This window comes from Chiloscyllium punctatum, chromosome 3, assembly GCF_047496795.1.
Source record: "Chiloscyllium punctatum isolate Juve2018m chromosome 3, sChiPun1.3, whole genome shotgun sequence".
Classification (NCBI taxonomy): Eukaryota; Metazoa; Chordata; class Chondrichthyes; order Orectolobiformes; family Hemiscylliidae; genus Chiloscyllium; species Chiloscyllium punctatum.
In genome coordinates this window covers 145,812,356-145,826,190 of record NC_092741.1, presented here as the reverse complement: position 1 = coordinate 145,826,190, position 13,835 = coordinate 145,812,356, and the positions used below count along the sequence as shown (strand labels likewise).

The following is a 13,835-nucleotide window of genomic DNA, read 5'->3' as shown; positions in this document are numbered from 1 at the left end:
GTGGGAGGGGGAGTTGAAGTGTTGAGCCACGGGGTGATTGGGTTGGTTGGTCCGGGTGTCCCAGAGGCGTTCTCTGAAACGTTCTGCAAGTAGGCGGCCTGTCTCCCCAATATAGAGGAGGACACATCGGGTGCAGTGGATTCAATCTTCTTCTTGACCTCTCCACCCCCCACCCCCACTCCGGCCTATCACCCTCACCTTAGCCTACTTCCACCTACCACATTTCCAACGCCCCTCCCCCAAGTCCCTCCTCCCTACCTTTTATCTTAGCCTGCTGGACTCACTCTCCTCATTCCTGAATGGTGGTACTTACACTGGTTGAGTGGACAATGCTATTGGCCTTGTTCCTACAATGCTGTATGTTGTGACAGGACTACCGAGACTGCACTGACCTTAGTGGTAACCTTGGATGAGGCTGACGTAGTCTGGTGTCCTGATCTTCACAGTGGTCCTGGGAAAAAAGGAAGTCCAACCTGTGCACCATCCTGTCCAACAGGAGATCCAAACCCATGCCTGTAACACGGGATGCCGATTTCCCCCTGTTTGGTATATCTGGGGCATTATGTCAGGAACTGCATGAAGCGGCTGAAGGAGCAGGTAATCTTGAGGAGGCTGGGAAGCTGCAGAAGGACACGGACAGGCTCAGGGAGTGGGCAAAGTAGTGGCAGATGGAACACAATGTGGGAAAGTGTGTGGTCAGTGGGAAAGATAGAAGAGTAGACTACTTGCTAAATGAGGAAAGGCTTTGAAAATCTGAAGTAGAAGGGAACTTGGGAGTCCTTTTTTTAGGATTCTCTTAAGGCTTACATGCAGGTTCAGTTGGCAGTTAGAAAGGCAAATGCAATGTTAACATTTCTTTCAAGAGGGCTAAATATGAGAGCAGAGGTGTACTCCTGAGGCTGTATAAGGCTTTGGTTAGATTGCATTTGGAATATTGTGAGCAGTTTTGAGGCCCATATCTAAGGAAGGATGTACTAGCCGTGGAAGTAGCCCAGAGGAGCTTTCCAAGAATGATCCTGGAGATGTAGAGTTTGTCATATGTGAAGTATGTGAGGACATCTGGTCTATACCCAATGATATTGAGAAGGTTGAGGGGGGTGGGGGCGGGGGGGGGGGGGGGGGGGGGTGGACCTGATTGAAACTTACAGAGTACTGAGAGGGCTGGATAGAGTGGACACAGAGAAGATTTTTCCACAAGTATGAGAGAGTAGGACCCAAGGAGATAGCCTTAGAGTGAAGGGATGACCTTTTGGAACTGAGATGAGGAGGAATTTCTTCAGACACAGGGTGGGTAATCTGTGGAACTCATTATCATAGAACATTGTGGAGGCCAAGTCATTAAGTGGACTGTGTTTAAGTCAGAGATAGATAGGGTCTTGATTAGTAAGGGGATTAAGGGTTAGGGGGAGAAGGCAAAAGAATGGGTTTGAGAAGCATGTCAGCCATGACCGAGTGGTAGAACAGACTCAATGAGCCGAATGGTTGAATTCTGCTGCTATATCTTATGGCTCCAGATGGATGGTGCTTGCCTGGGTGCACAACGGGCATTTAAGGATGGCTCTGATGCCAGTGATTCTGGTCAATTCTGGGATGGCTGGTGAGTCGCTCCAGGATTGGAAGGTAAGAAGGGGTGGAAGTCAGACATGATGCTCACCATAAAGGAAGGATTGCTAATCAATACAGCGAGTTTAGTATGGCTGGGCAGAAAAAAAAAACATTCAGCCTTGCAGCGAGATACACCAAACTCAACGTGACATGCACTTAGACAAAAACAAACATCAGATTCAGTCCTAGGTCTCTGACAAGGAAGTCCAGACACTTGATCTAATGCTCCTAGATGCCCCATCAGATACTTGTGACTGAATTTGACCATGGGATGTGGGCATCGCTGCCCTGACCAGCATTCATTGCCCATTCCTCATCGCTCTTGAGAGCAATTGATGGCGAGCCAGCTTCTTAAACTGCTGCAGTTCTTGGGACATGAGACACTCATTGTTAGGAAGGGAGTTTCACGATTTTGACTTGCTGGTACTGCCACCAGGGATCGGGATTCAATTCCAGCCTCAGGCAACTGTCTGAGGGGAGTTTGCACATTCTCCTCGTGTCTGTGGGGGGGGGGGGGGGGGGTTTGCCAGTTTTTTTCCCGCAGTCCAAATATGTGCAGGTTAGGTGGATTAGCCATGGGGAATGTGGAGTTAACAGGATATGGTGGGGTGCTCTTCCGAGGGTCAGTGCAGACTCGATGTGATAAATGGTCTCCATCTTCACTGTAGGAATTCTGTGATTGTATGGATGCACCTTCGAAAACAGCATAGGTTCATGTTCAGCTTTACTGGTGTGTCCCGCAGCATGAGTGGGCTCCAGCCATTCCAGTGAAAAGGGGGGTTTGTGTGTAAGCTCACAGAGGGATTCTGCTGTTCCAGAGAACAAATTGGATGGGATGCTGCATGGGAGAATTGTGATGTCTATAGACACAGAGATACTTAACGCATTCTCAGGGTTTGTCACTGAGCCTATTTCTACTGCCAAGGAGCATGAAGGAGTCTGGTTCCAAACTAATGCAGGATTTTACATGGGGTTGGAGCCTATCTTTTCCAGTGTATACACTCACATCATATATAATATATATATATAATACGCACATATATATAATCCTGCTTGCATTCCTAGCCTTAATGCAACACTCAGTGGTCAATGTCTCAACTGCTCAGCGTGTCAGAGTGCAGGTTGGAGTCTCAGGCTGAGGTGAGAAGGGACATGCTCACTCCCATGCAGGGTTAGACCACTGTCCCCATGGCTGGAGATACTGGTGCTCAGAGGGGCTTTCAGGATCTCACAGCAGTCCAGCAATCAGGCTGTTGAGGTATCTAACCACGGGGAAGTGACACGTAGTGGACTGTGATTCACACACACCTCCTGCCCTCTCTCTCAGGGAGACAGCATTCAGGCTCCTCCCACTGCTACCCAGCAGACACCTTCCTATTTCCCATTGGCCAGTCCAGACTGCTGACTCCCCCCTTTGCAAAGATGGTGCAGACCAAAGCTGGACTTGAAGCCACCGTGCTGCTCGAGGTCATTTGTCAAGTCGTCTGCTGTCTTCCCCCAGTGAAATGAAGCAGCGTTTGAACAGGTAATAAAGAACCATGCAGGGCAGGAAAAGACAGGCATTAAAGAACAGGGGGTGAATGCTGCTGGTGGTGAATGTGGTGCCAGTCATGTGTCTGCCTTATCTAGGATGGTGAACAGCAGTGTTGTTGGAGCTGCACCCATCCAAGCAAGTGGGGAGTATTCCATCACACTCCTTACTTGTGCCTTGTAGATCATGGACAGGCTGTGGGGAGTCAGGAGGTGAGTTATTCGCCGCAGTAATCCTAGTCTCTGATCTGGTTTTGCAGCCACAACATTTATATGCAGTTCAGTTTCTGGTCAGTGGTAACCACCTAGGATGTTAACGACAATAATCCTATCAAAGTCCCCTGGTTTGAGGAAGAATCCTCATGCCCTATCTATTCAGGATTATATTTGTCCCGAGGTATCAATTTGCTTTTATCTAAAAGCTGTTGACTATTGGGTGGGAGAACAGCTCAACATTGCGGACGTAAAAACTGAAGTTTTTTCTCCCCCATTGGAAAGTCTGCTTTCTTTTTCATTTTACAAGAAAAAAAAACCCAAAGAAAACACATCATGCTGCAAATTGATATTCATTTTACAAAGTGATTGGACTAGTACCAGAAGGTACAACATTTAGTATAGGAGTCCTATCTTTATTTATGAAAACAAGAAAAGGGAGTTGTACTTATCAAACTACAGACTGTATCTAGTTGACCATTTTACAGATCAGTTTGAATACTGACAGAGGACACTTCTGGATCTATCTTGCTGAGTTTCAACAGGAAACAAGCAAAACTCAAGATCATTTATTCACTCCCAGATCTGCCTATTTTAAATGAAAACTGAAAGAACTGCGGATGCTGGAGATCAGAAACAAAAATAGAATTTGCTGGAAAAGCTCAGCAGGTCTGGCAGCAGCTATGTAGAGAAATCAAAGTTAACGTTTCGGGTCTAGTTACCTTTCCTCAGGACTTCCACAAAATTTTTCAGTTATGTATGAATCCTGTGAGTAGTAAAAATCCAAGAATAAATTTAAAAATCACACAACACCAGGTTATAGTCCAACAGGTTTAATTGGAAGCACTAGCTTTCGGAGCGACGCTCCTTCTTCAGGTTGTGGCCACAGAAAGCTAGTGCTTCCAATTAAACCTGTTGGACTATAACCTAGTGTTGTGTGATTCTTAACTTTGTACACCCCAGTCCAACACTGGCATCTCCAAATTAAGAATAGACTGTTTGATTAGATTAGATTCTCTACAGTGTGGAAATAGGCCCTTCGGCCCAACAAGTCCACACCGACCCTCCAAAGAGCAACCAACCCAGACCCATTCCTCTACACCTAACACTACGGGCAATTTAGCATGGCCAATTTACCTAACCTGTACATCATTTGGACTGTGGAAGGAAACCAGAGCACCCGGAGGAAACCCACGCAGACACGGGGAGAATGTGCAAACTCCACACAGACAGTTGCCCGAGGCGGGAATTGAACTCGGGTCCCTTATGGATTTCTGTTGGTTGTTTCCTAATAGATAGATATTTGAATCTATTCCCATCTCTCTTTACGATTGCTAAGTCAGTTTATAATCTCATTACTAGTATTACCATGAAAGGTAACTTCCCTTAAAAATACCATGCACAGCATTTTATCAAATTACTTCCATTCATCATTTTTCAACCTGTAGAACTTTAGACTTTGGCAATAAACCTGGGCCTCAGGAAACCTGACAGATAGAGAGAGGTGAAGAGCAGGGATGCTTTCTCCTGGATTCCCACTACCAGACCCTACAAGGACTTCCATAATCAGGGATCAGATCATACCCAAGTTATGGAGTTTAGAACCCTATTGGCTCTGGATTATAATCAAGTCCTGATTTGAACCCTCTCAGAATCTGGGATTAGACCTTTTTCCCAGGATCATGGATTGATCCAAGCTGGTCCAGTGGTCTGCTCTGTGATGCTATCTGCTTAAAGCCTGTCTATCAAGTTGATTCATGATGATGTAGTTGAGGGCGTCAAACAACAAGTGCTGTGAGGGAAAACTCCAGGGAAACCCAGGTATTTAGTTTCACAACCTGAAACTCTACATTACCATCTACCACTGCCTAACACACCCAGTAAGACCACAGTGACAAACATAGAATCCCTACAGTGCGAAAGCAGACCATCATGTCCACACCAACCCTCCGAAGAGCATCCCTCCCAGATGCAGCCCCCTACCTAATCCCTGTAACCCTGCATTTCCCATGGCTAATCCACCTAACCTGCACAGCCTTGGACACAATGGACATCTCAGCATGGCCGGTCCACCTAACCTGTACACCTTTGGACTGTTGGAGGAAACAAGAGCACATCCACACAGACACAGAACAATGCGCAAACTCCACACAGACAGCTGCCCAAGTGGGGGATCAAACCCAGAACTCTGGAGCTGTGAGGCGGCAGTGTTAACCACTGATCCAGCCCCGCGGAATCGACCAAATGTGACCCACCTTTAACAAAGATGTTCTGATCTTTGTAGACGATGCCACTACTTCATCCTAATTGGTTTAGCTCAGTTGGCTGGATTGTTGGTTTGCAGAGCAGTCTGATGCTGACAGTGTGGGTTCAATTCCTAACCCCTGTTTGAGGTATCTAACCACCTTCTCAATTTCTTCCCTCACCTGAAGTCTGGTGACCCTCAGGTTAAATCACCACCAGTCATGGATCTGGTGAGAGCGCGGTCCCAATGGTCTGGTAAGATTCTGGCAACAAAACAACAACAACTTTATCCTGAAAAATGGAATGCTAAGAGATTTCCCTTATTTTATATTAGGAAAAGTGGCCTAAGCATTTTTTTCATGAACTGTTTGGACATACTACAACACAAGATGGGAGGGACTTGAAACTGGACCTTTTGGCCCAGGTGGTAACGACACAACCACTGCACCAGAAAAGCTTTGACAAAGCGGTGAAGAGTTTAACTCATTGGTTAGGCAGCTCAGTTAAGTTGGGAGTTGATTTTTTTCTTTTTTTTAAAATGTATTCTGCTATATGATGGATGCAGATATTTTTACTCGCCTTTTTCAGATAGGCTATGATATACCTCTGAAGGTCCCTGAAGGTGACAGGACAAGCTAATAGGATGGTGAAGAAAGCCAACAGGCCATTTGCTTTTATCAGGTGTGGCATAGCTTATAAGTGTGGGAAGGTGATATCGGAGCTATATAGGACTATGGTTAGACCACAGTGGGAGTACCATGTGCAGTTCTGCTCACCATACTATAGGAAGGCTGTGACGGCACTGAAGAGGGTTCAAAGGAGATTCACCACGATGTTGCGTCAGATGGAACACTTCAGTGATGAATAAAGGTTGGGAAAGCTCCCTTTATTTTCTTTGGAGCAGAGAATTTTGAGAGGAGATGTGATAGAAGATATAAGATCATGAGGGGCATAGACAAGGTATTTAAAAGGCAGCTGGTCCCCTTAGTCAAAAGGTCAATAACAATGGGGCATGGTTTTAAAGCGAAAGGCAGGAGATTTAGAGCGGACTTGAGGGCAAATGTTCACATATGGAGGGTCGTGGGAGGTCGGAATGCTCTGCCTGGATGCCTCACAGAACGTACTTGGATGAGAACTTGTATATTCAAGGCTATGGGCCTAGTGCAGGAAATAGCATAGTTTTTGGCAGTACAGACTCAATCTGTCAAAGGACTGCTTCTGAAATATGTAATTCTATAAAGGTGTTCTTGAGCCTAGACCTCCTGGTTCAGACACTGCTTGGACACCACCACCACCACTACCACAAGAACCTTCTCCAGAGGACAAACAGGTTGTAGATACTTATATATTGATGTGTTATGGCATACCTCTGGTGAGACCTGAGTCTTCTGGCTCAAAGATAGGGACCCCTAACATTGCATCATGAGACCCCTGCTAAAACAAGCCTGTACAGTAGTTTAAAAATTTGGTGAGGCAGCTCAATTAAATTGGAAGCGGTTCTTAGCTCACAGCTGCCACCAAGTGGTATTAGTTAGCAACATTCCTTGAAGTATAAGAATAGCCAGAGTGGTTAAAAATTCCTCCTCAGGGCAAGTCTAAGACATATTGGTAAAGGGAGGGAAACTCTTGGTTCTAAAGATTCCTTTTTAATGGGATAACATTCTTTCCACAACACAGTCATAGTTTACTTCAGAAATGTAAATGTTGTCGTTATGCAGACCATTCAAGTATACATCCTCTCCCTACAATATCTCTTGAAAACATTCAGTTTGAAACCATTAAGATATGCCCTGACTCCCAAAGTGATTGTGTTATTGGCAGAAGGAATAGCTTTTAACCAGCCCGTCGTGTAATCCTAATTACAGGATTGTTCTACGTGCTGGAAATTCTGTATTTATGATCTGGCATGCTCAGCTCAGGAAGATTGTGAGACAACATGGTGGCTCGGTGGTCAACATTGCTGCCTCACTGTGCCAGGGACACAGGTTCAATTCCAGCCTCAGTCTGTGTGGAGTTTGCACATGCTCCCCATGTCTGCATGAGTTTCCTCCCACAAACCAAAGATGTGCAGGTTAGGCAAATTGGCTATGTTAAATTGCCCATAGTGTTCAGGGATGTTTAGGTTAGGAGTATTAGGTAGGCGTAAATTTAGAGGAACGTGTCTGGGTGGGTTACTCTTCGGAGGGACAGTGTGGACTTGTTGGGCTGAAGGGCCTGTTTCCACACTATAGAGATTCAGCTCTGTTCTGTAACTCTTAGCTCAGATTTTTCTGCTTGTCCCTGTTCTTCCCAATGGGGTTATTTCAGAATGGTCCCATTAATTGAGGTCATTAGAGTGGTCTGACAGGAATGAAACCTTATTTCAGGATTTCCATTCAACAACAATTCTGTAACTTTGGAAAAAAAAGCTTATTAAATATTTCTGGCAGAAATATTGTCAGTAGAGGAGGAAGGGATCAATGACAAGGGAGCATGGATTAAAGGTATGGGGCAGGAAGTTTGGAGAGATTGTGAGGCAAAGCCTTTTCAACCAGACCATGGTGGGAATCTAGAATTCAATGCTTGTGAGAGTAATCATAGAATCCCTACAACATGGAAGCAGGTCATTCAGCCCATCAAATCCACACCAGTCCTCCAAAGAGGCATAGAGTGAATCATCAGAGGTTATTTCCCAGGGCAGAAATGGCTGTCACGAGGGGGCATAATCTTAAGGTAATTGGAGGAAGGTTTAGGGAGATGTCGCAGAGCGTGGTGGGTGCGTGGAATGCACTGCAAGCTGTGGTAATAGATACATTAGGGGCTTTTAAGCGACCCTTGGATAGGCACATGGATGTTAGTAAATTGAAAGCTATGTAGGTTAGCTTGTTCTTAGAGTAGGATATAAGGTCGGCACAACATCAAGGGCTGAAGGGCCTGTACTGTGCTGTACTATTCTATGATCTAAAGAGGATCCTACCCACCTTACCCAATCCCTGCATTTCCCATGGCTTATCCACCTAACCTATACATCACAGGATTCTATGGGTATTTTAGCATGGCCAATCCATCTAACCTGTATATCTTTGGACTGTGGGAGGAAGCCCATGCAAAAATGGGGAGAACATGCAAATTCCACATAGACAGTTACCTGAGGGTCGAATTGAACTTGGGTCCTTACACTGTGAGGCAGCAGTGCTAACCACCGTGCCACCCTAATAGAGACTAGCAGAGGCAGAAATCTTCACTATATTTAAAAAGAATTTACATGGGCATTTCTGATGCCAAGGAATATAAGGCTATGGGCCAAGTGTTGGAAAATAAAATAAGAATAGTCAGGTGGTTGTTTTTGAATAGCGTAAACACAATGGGCCGAAGGGCCTTTTCCTATGCTGTAGACATGCATGGTTCTACGAGGAGTGCAGTCTGAACATTTGAAGTAGTCACTTGTGATTTTCATTTCACTGAACTGAAGAATATAGGAAGCTGATTTCGACATAAGTCTGTAACGTAAATGCGGGAAGTCATTGCACGCTGAAAATGTAAGCGAAAGGATACATACCTTGACACAAACAAAAATTCATTGAAGTAATTTGGGGAAGAAATGCCATGTTTTGTCTCTTTATATATCTTTTCCTCAAATCATTATTTTGGAGAAGAAATTTAATTCATTGTTGTCCATTTTTGCATCTCAAAAACTGGCATTTAAGAGTGAAAAAATCAGGGATTAATTTCCAACAATGGCAAAGACTCAAATATTCAGTACATCACCATAACACAGATTCTATTTGTCTACAAAAAGGGTATCACATTATTAAGTCAAATTATGTTTTTAATGCTAAGAATTCCAAGATTTTGCAGGCTACTTTGAAAATGTAATGATGTCATCGGTTTTTTTCTATGCATGCTTTAAATGCTTACTAAATTGGCCATATGAATGCATTGTTTAAAATTTGCATCAAACTGCAGTTTTGCCAAGGTACCGTTTAGGCCAACAGTGTTTACCATTCTGCCATAATTTCAGTGGAAATTCATCAGAAGAGACACAAACACTACTGCGGTGCATTGTAACAGAACTTAGTCAGCAAGTATTATCCCAGGGGTGGTTTCCACCCACAAGCAGAAAAGCATTGGCTTAAGTGGGAGGTGGATCTAGACATCAGATTGGGAGTTCCCAACACTCTAGCCCTCAGGAGGGACTTGGTTCTTGGTCAACACCCCATGTCATCGGGAGTACCTCGCCATCAAGTCCAAAGATGTGCAGGTTAGATGGATTAGCCATGCTAAATTGCTCCATAGCATGCAGGGGGTGCAGGCTAGGTGGATTAGACGAAAGTGGGTACTGCAGATGCTGGAGATCAGAGTCAAGATTAGAGTGGTGTTGGAAGAAACATATACTGGCTAATCTCTCAACTTTTCCCTTTGTAGGCACATATTGCGTTATTCTAGAGCTTTTGATCAAAGTAAGTAGTTGATCTTGCTGATAAGCAGCGAACACAAGTGGTTGAGTGTACAGAAGCTTTAAGAGTGGTGTTGGCAGGTCAGGCAGCAGGGAAGAAGCTTTTCTTGAACCTGTTGGTATGTTTTAGTCTTTTGTACCTTCTGCCTGATGGAAGAGGTTGGAAGAGATTATAACTGGGGTGGGAGGGGTCTTTGATATTGTTGGCTGCCAATCCGAGGCAGCGAGATGTATAGAAGAAGCCAACGGATGGAAGGTTAGCTTGCGTGATGGACTGGGCTATGTTCACAACTCTCTGTAGTTTCTCACGGTCCTGGGCAGAGCAGTTGCCGTACCAAGCTGTGATGCACCCAAATAGAATGCTTTCTGTGCTACATCAATAAAAGCTGGTGAGGGTCCTTATGGACTTGCCAAATTTCCTCAGCCTCTTGAGGAAGAAGAGGCAGTGTTGTGCCTTCTTGAGCAATGCAACAACATGGGTGGTCCAGGACAGATTTTTGGTGACCGTCACACCCAGCAGCTTATCATCTGTATTCCCACAGAAGAAAAGTGACTGATCTTTCAAAAGTATGTTGCCAGATTTTGTAATCATTGATAATAAAAAGGTCAAAAAGGCTCTATTTCTCTTTTACAGATGTGAGGAATTCAAAGATATGATACTTAATTGTAACAACTCAGCCGAAAAAATGCAGAAACTCCTTATTTCTTGCCCAAGTAAAATATACAAAACACATTCTTCCTGATGTACTGGGCAGAAAGCAAACAGCCCACTAATATTGCTCGGGACTGAGGCAACAAGCAAACAAATGCGACTTTGATGTCACAGGAAAGAGACAGAGAGCTCTCAGAGTACTGTCGCTTTCTGAATGCAGAGCTACTGAAGTTGAGGCTGCCATTAACAACTACCAAATTCCTGGAAAGAGTGTGCATTGCTAACATAGAATCCCTACAGTATGGAAACAAGCCATTAGGCCCAACAAGTCCATACTGACCCTCCAAGAGTAATCCACCCAGACCCATTCCTCTACACTTAGCCCTGACTAATGCACCTAACCTACACATCGCTGAACACTGTGGGCAATTTAGCTTGGCCAATTCACCCTAACCTGCACATCTTTGGACTGTGGGAGGAAACCTGCAGAGAACGTGCAAACTCCACACAGTCACCCGAGGCAGGAATTGAACCCAGGTCCCTAGCACTGTGAGGCAGCAGTGCTAACCACTGAGCCACCATGCCATCTACATGCAGGAATCTATCTGCAAAGTAACAACATAAGTCACGCAGAGCAGTGACTTGATGAACAATATTTCCAATGGGTGGCACGGTGGCTCACAGCTCCAGGGACCCAGGTTCGATTCCACCCTCGGGTAACGGTGCGAAGTTTGCACTTTCTCCCAGTGACTGTGCAAGAACCATCTGGGTGCTCCGGTTACCTCGTACAATCCAAAGATGTGCAGGTCAGGCGAATTGCCTATGCTAAATTGCCCTTAGAGTTAGGTGCATTAGTCAGGGGTAAATATAAGGTAGGGGAATGGGTCTGGGAATGGCTACTCTTTGGAGTGTCAGTGTGGACTAGTTGGGCCAAAGGGCCTGTTTTCAAACTGTAGGGATTCTAATTTTAGTCAATGTGGTGGTGCTTATTCATTTAGGAGACAGTGAGGTCTGCAGATGCTGAAGATCAGAGTTGAGATTGTGGTGCTGGAAAAGCACAGCAGATCAGGTAGCATCCGAGGAGCAGAAAGCAGAATAACCTGCTGCTGACAAACTGTTAAAGCTTCTGTACACTCAACCACTTGTGTTCGCTGCTTATCAGCAAGATCAACTACTTACTTTGATCAAAAGCTCTAGAATAACGCAATATGTGCCTACAAAGGGAAAAGTTGAGAGATTAGCCAGTATATATTTGAATGAGGTGGACATGAAGAGAATTATATTAAACTTTGTTACTCTTTCTATGGATATTGCCAAGTCTGTTGAGTCTCTGCTTTTTCTGCTTTTATTTAAGACTTCCAGCATCCACAGTATTTTGCCTTTAAAGAGACCAATGACTGTGAACATACTTCTATGTTGCTTGTTAGACACAGCAATCAACCACGTGATATAGTGACCACTATCTGCATGAAAGTAGATGGTCTGATCCAGGAGTGTTTGCCAATGTCATGGGAAACAAAACGTTTCACAAATGTCAGCTTGAGCCCAGTCTCCGCATACCACTGAAAATTACTAAAGTCTCTCTTGCTGATAATGGTTGCCTGACACTTCTATTTCTCAGTATTACTTGTTACTTCTCATCTCAAGTTTAAGTGCTGTCCAAGTCTTCCTGCACATGGACAAAGGCCCCTTCACAATCTCAGGTGTTGCAAATGAGTTTTTGTGATAGACAAGTAATAATTTGATTGGATTAGATTCCCTACAGCATGGAAACAGGCCGTTTGGCCCAACAAGTCCACACCAACCCTCTGAAGAGCAACCCACTCAGACCCATTTCCCTCTGACTAATGCACTGACCATGGGCACTTTAACATGGCCAATTCACCTGATCTGCACATCTTTGTGACTGTGGGAGGAAACCCATGCAGACACAGGGAGAACGTGCAAACTCCACAGACAGTCGCCCGAGGCTGGAATTGAACCTGGGACCCCGGTGCTGTGAGGCTGCAGTGCTAACCATCGTGCCGCCCCTTAAAAGCCTACTGCACCTGGTATTCACAGGCAGTCTCCCATCCAAGTACTAACCAGGCCTGAGTCTGCTTAGCTGCCAAGATCAGATGAGATCCAGCTTGACCAGACTAGCATGGCCACAGGCTCCAAGCAGGGGGTCCCTTGTTACATTGGATGCTTTTGATATCTCAAAATCAAACTTATGTTAGCAGCTAGCTAGGGCCCTATTCATCGGCTTCATTAGACTGATCTTGTGTCATGTGGGAATGTAAGAGTTGCCATATGTAAATTTACTGTGGTAGACCATAGTTAAGAACCATTTGCAGTCTTCATACCTAATACATCATGGAAGGGAAACTCATTTAGTTGCTCCAGTTCAATGGTAACTTTGAGTGCAGAATGGAGTTTGTTTAACTGTGTAAACCATGAAAACAGGGTAATCTACTCATCTACAAAGGGGATACATGTTTTGTATTGAACACTGCATTGTGCATTTTGTCCACGTAAAGCTACAATATCCATGTACCAACAGAATGAATTAAGAGCAAGAATAAATGAATGCATTCTGAAGTCTCCTTGCAGTTTCTTCTAAAGGACTTCAGAGACTCAGCAAGTCGGTCATATTTATGTACACAGTAGGTAGGTTAACATTTCATATTTACACCTTTCAGATACAGTAAAAATAAAATGTACTTATCTGAATTGCGTTCTTAGTGGGTAATAATGAAACTAGTCAGATCTTCTAAGTGTTTTCATGATTCTGTCATAAAATGTGAACACCGTTGGATTTATATGGCACAGTCACAAATATGTATCAGAAATCTTGTGGTTTTCCAGTACATGGTTATGCAATTTCCCCAAGGTTTCCATAATATCAGGAGAAAATGTGAAAGTTCCAGGTGCAAATTTTTAGCTTACACTCATTACTGCAATGGGATATGAATAAATCATGTAATTTTATTGGGTGAGTTTAAACCAGAATACAATATGCTTCCTTAATTAGAAAATAATAATTAGCAAATTTATTAGATTGATACATGGATTTTGTAGCTTTTTGTTGTTGCGTTGCCATAGTCTTACCAGACCATAGGGGCTGCTCTCTCATTAGAGAGAAGCAACTGGTGGTGATTATGACTGCTACCAGAC

At 44.3% G+C, this 13,835-nt stretch overlaps 1 pseudogene; it reads right to left on the bottom strand.

The window, feature by feature from the left end:
* Positions 1 to 12,715: 12,715 nt before the first annotated feature.
* LOC140472763 (5S ribosomal RNA) lies at positions 12,716 to 12,834 on the bottom strand (annotated as a pseudogene).
* Between the last annotated feature and the right edge of the window lie 1,001 nt (positions 12,835 to 13,835).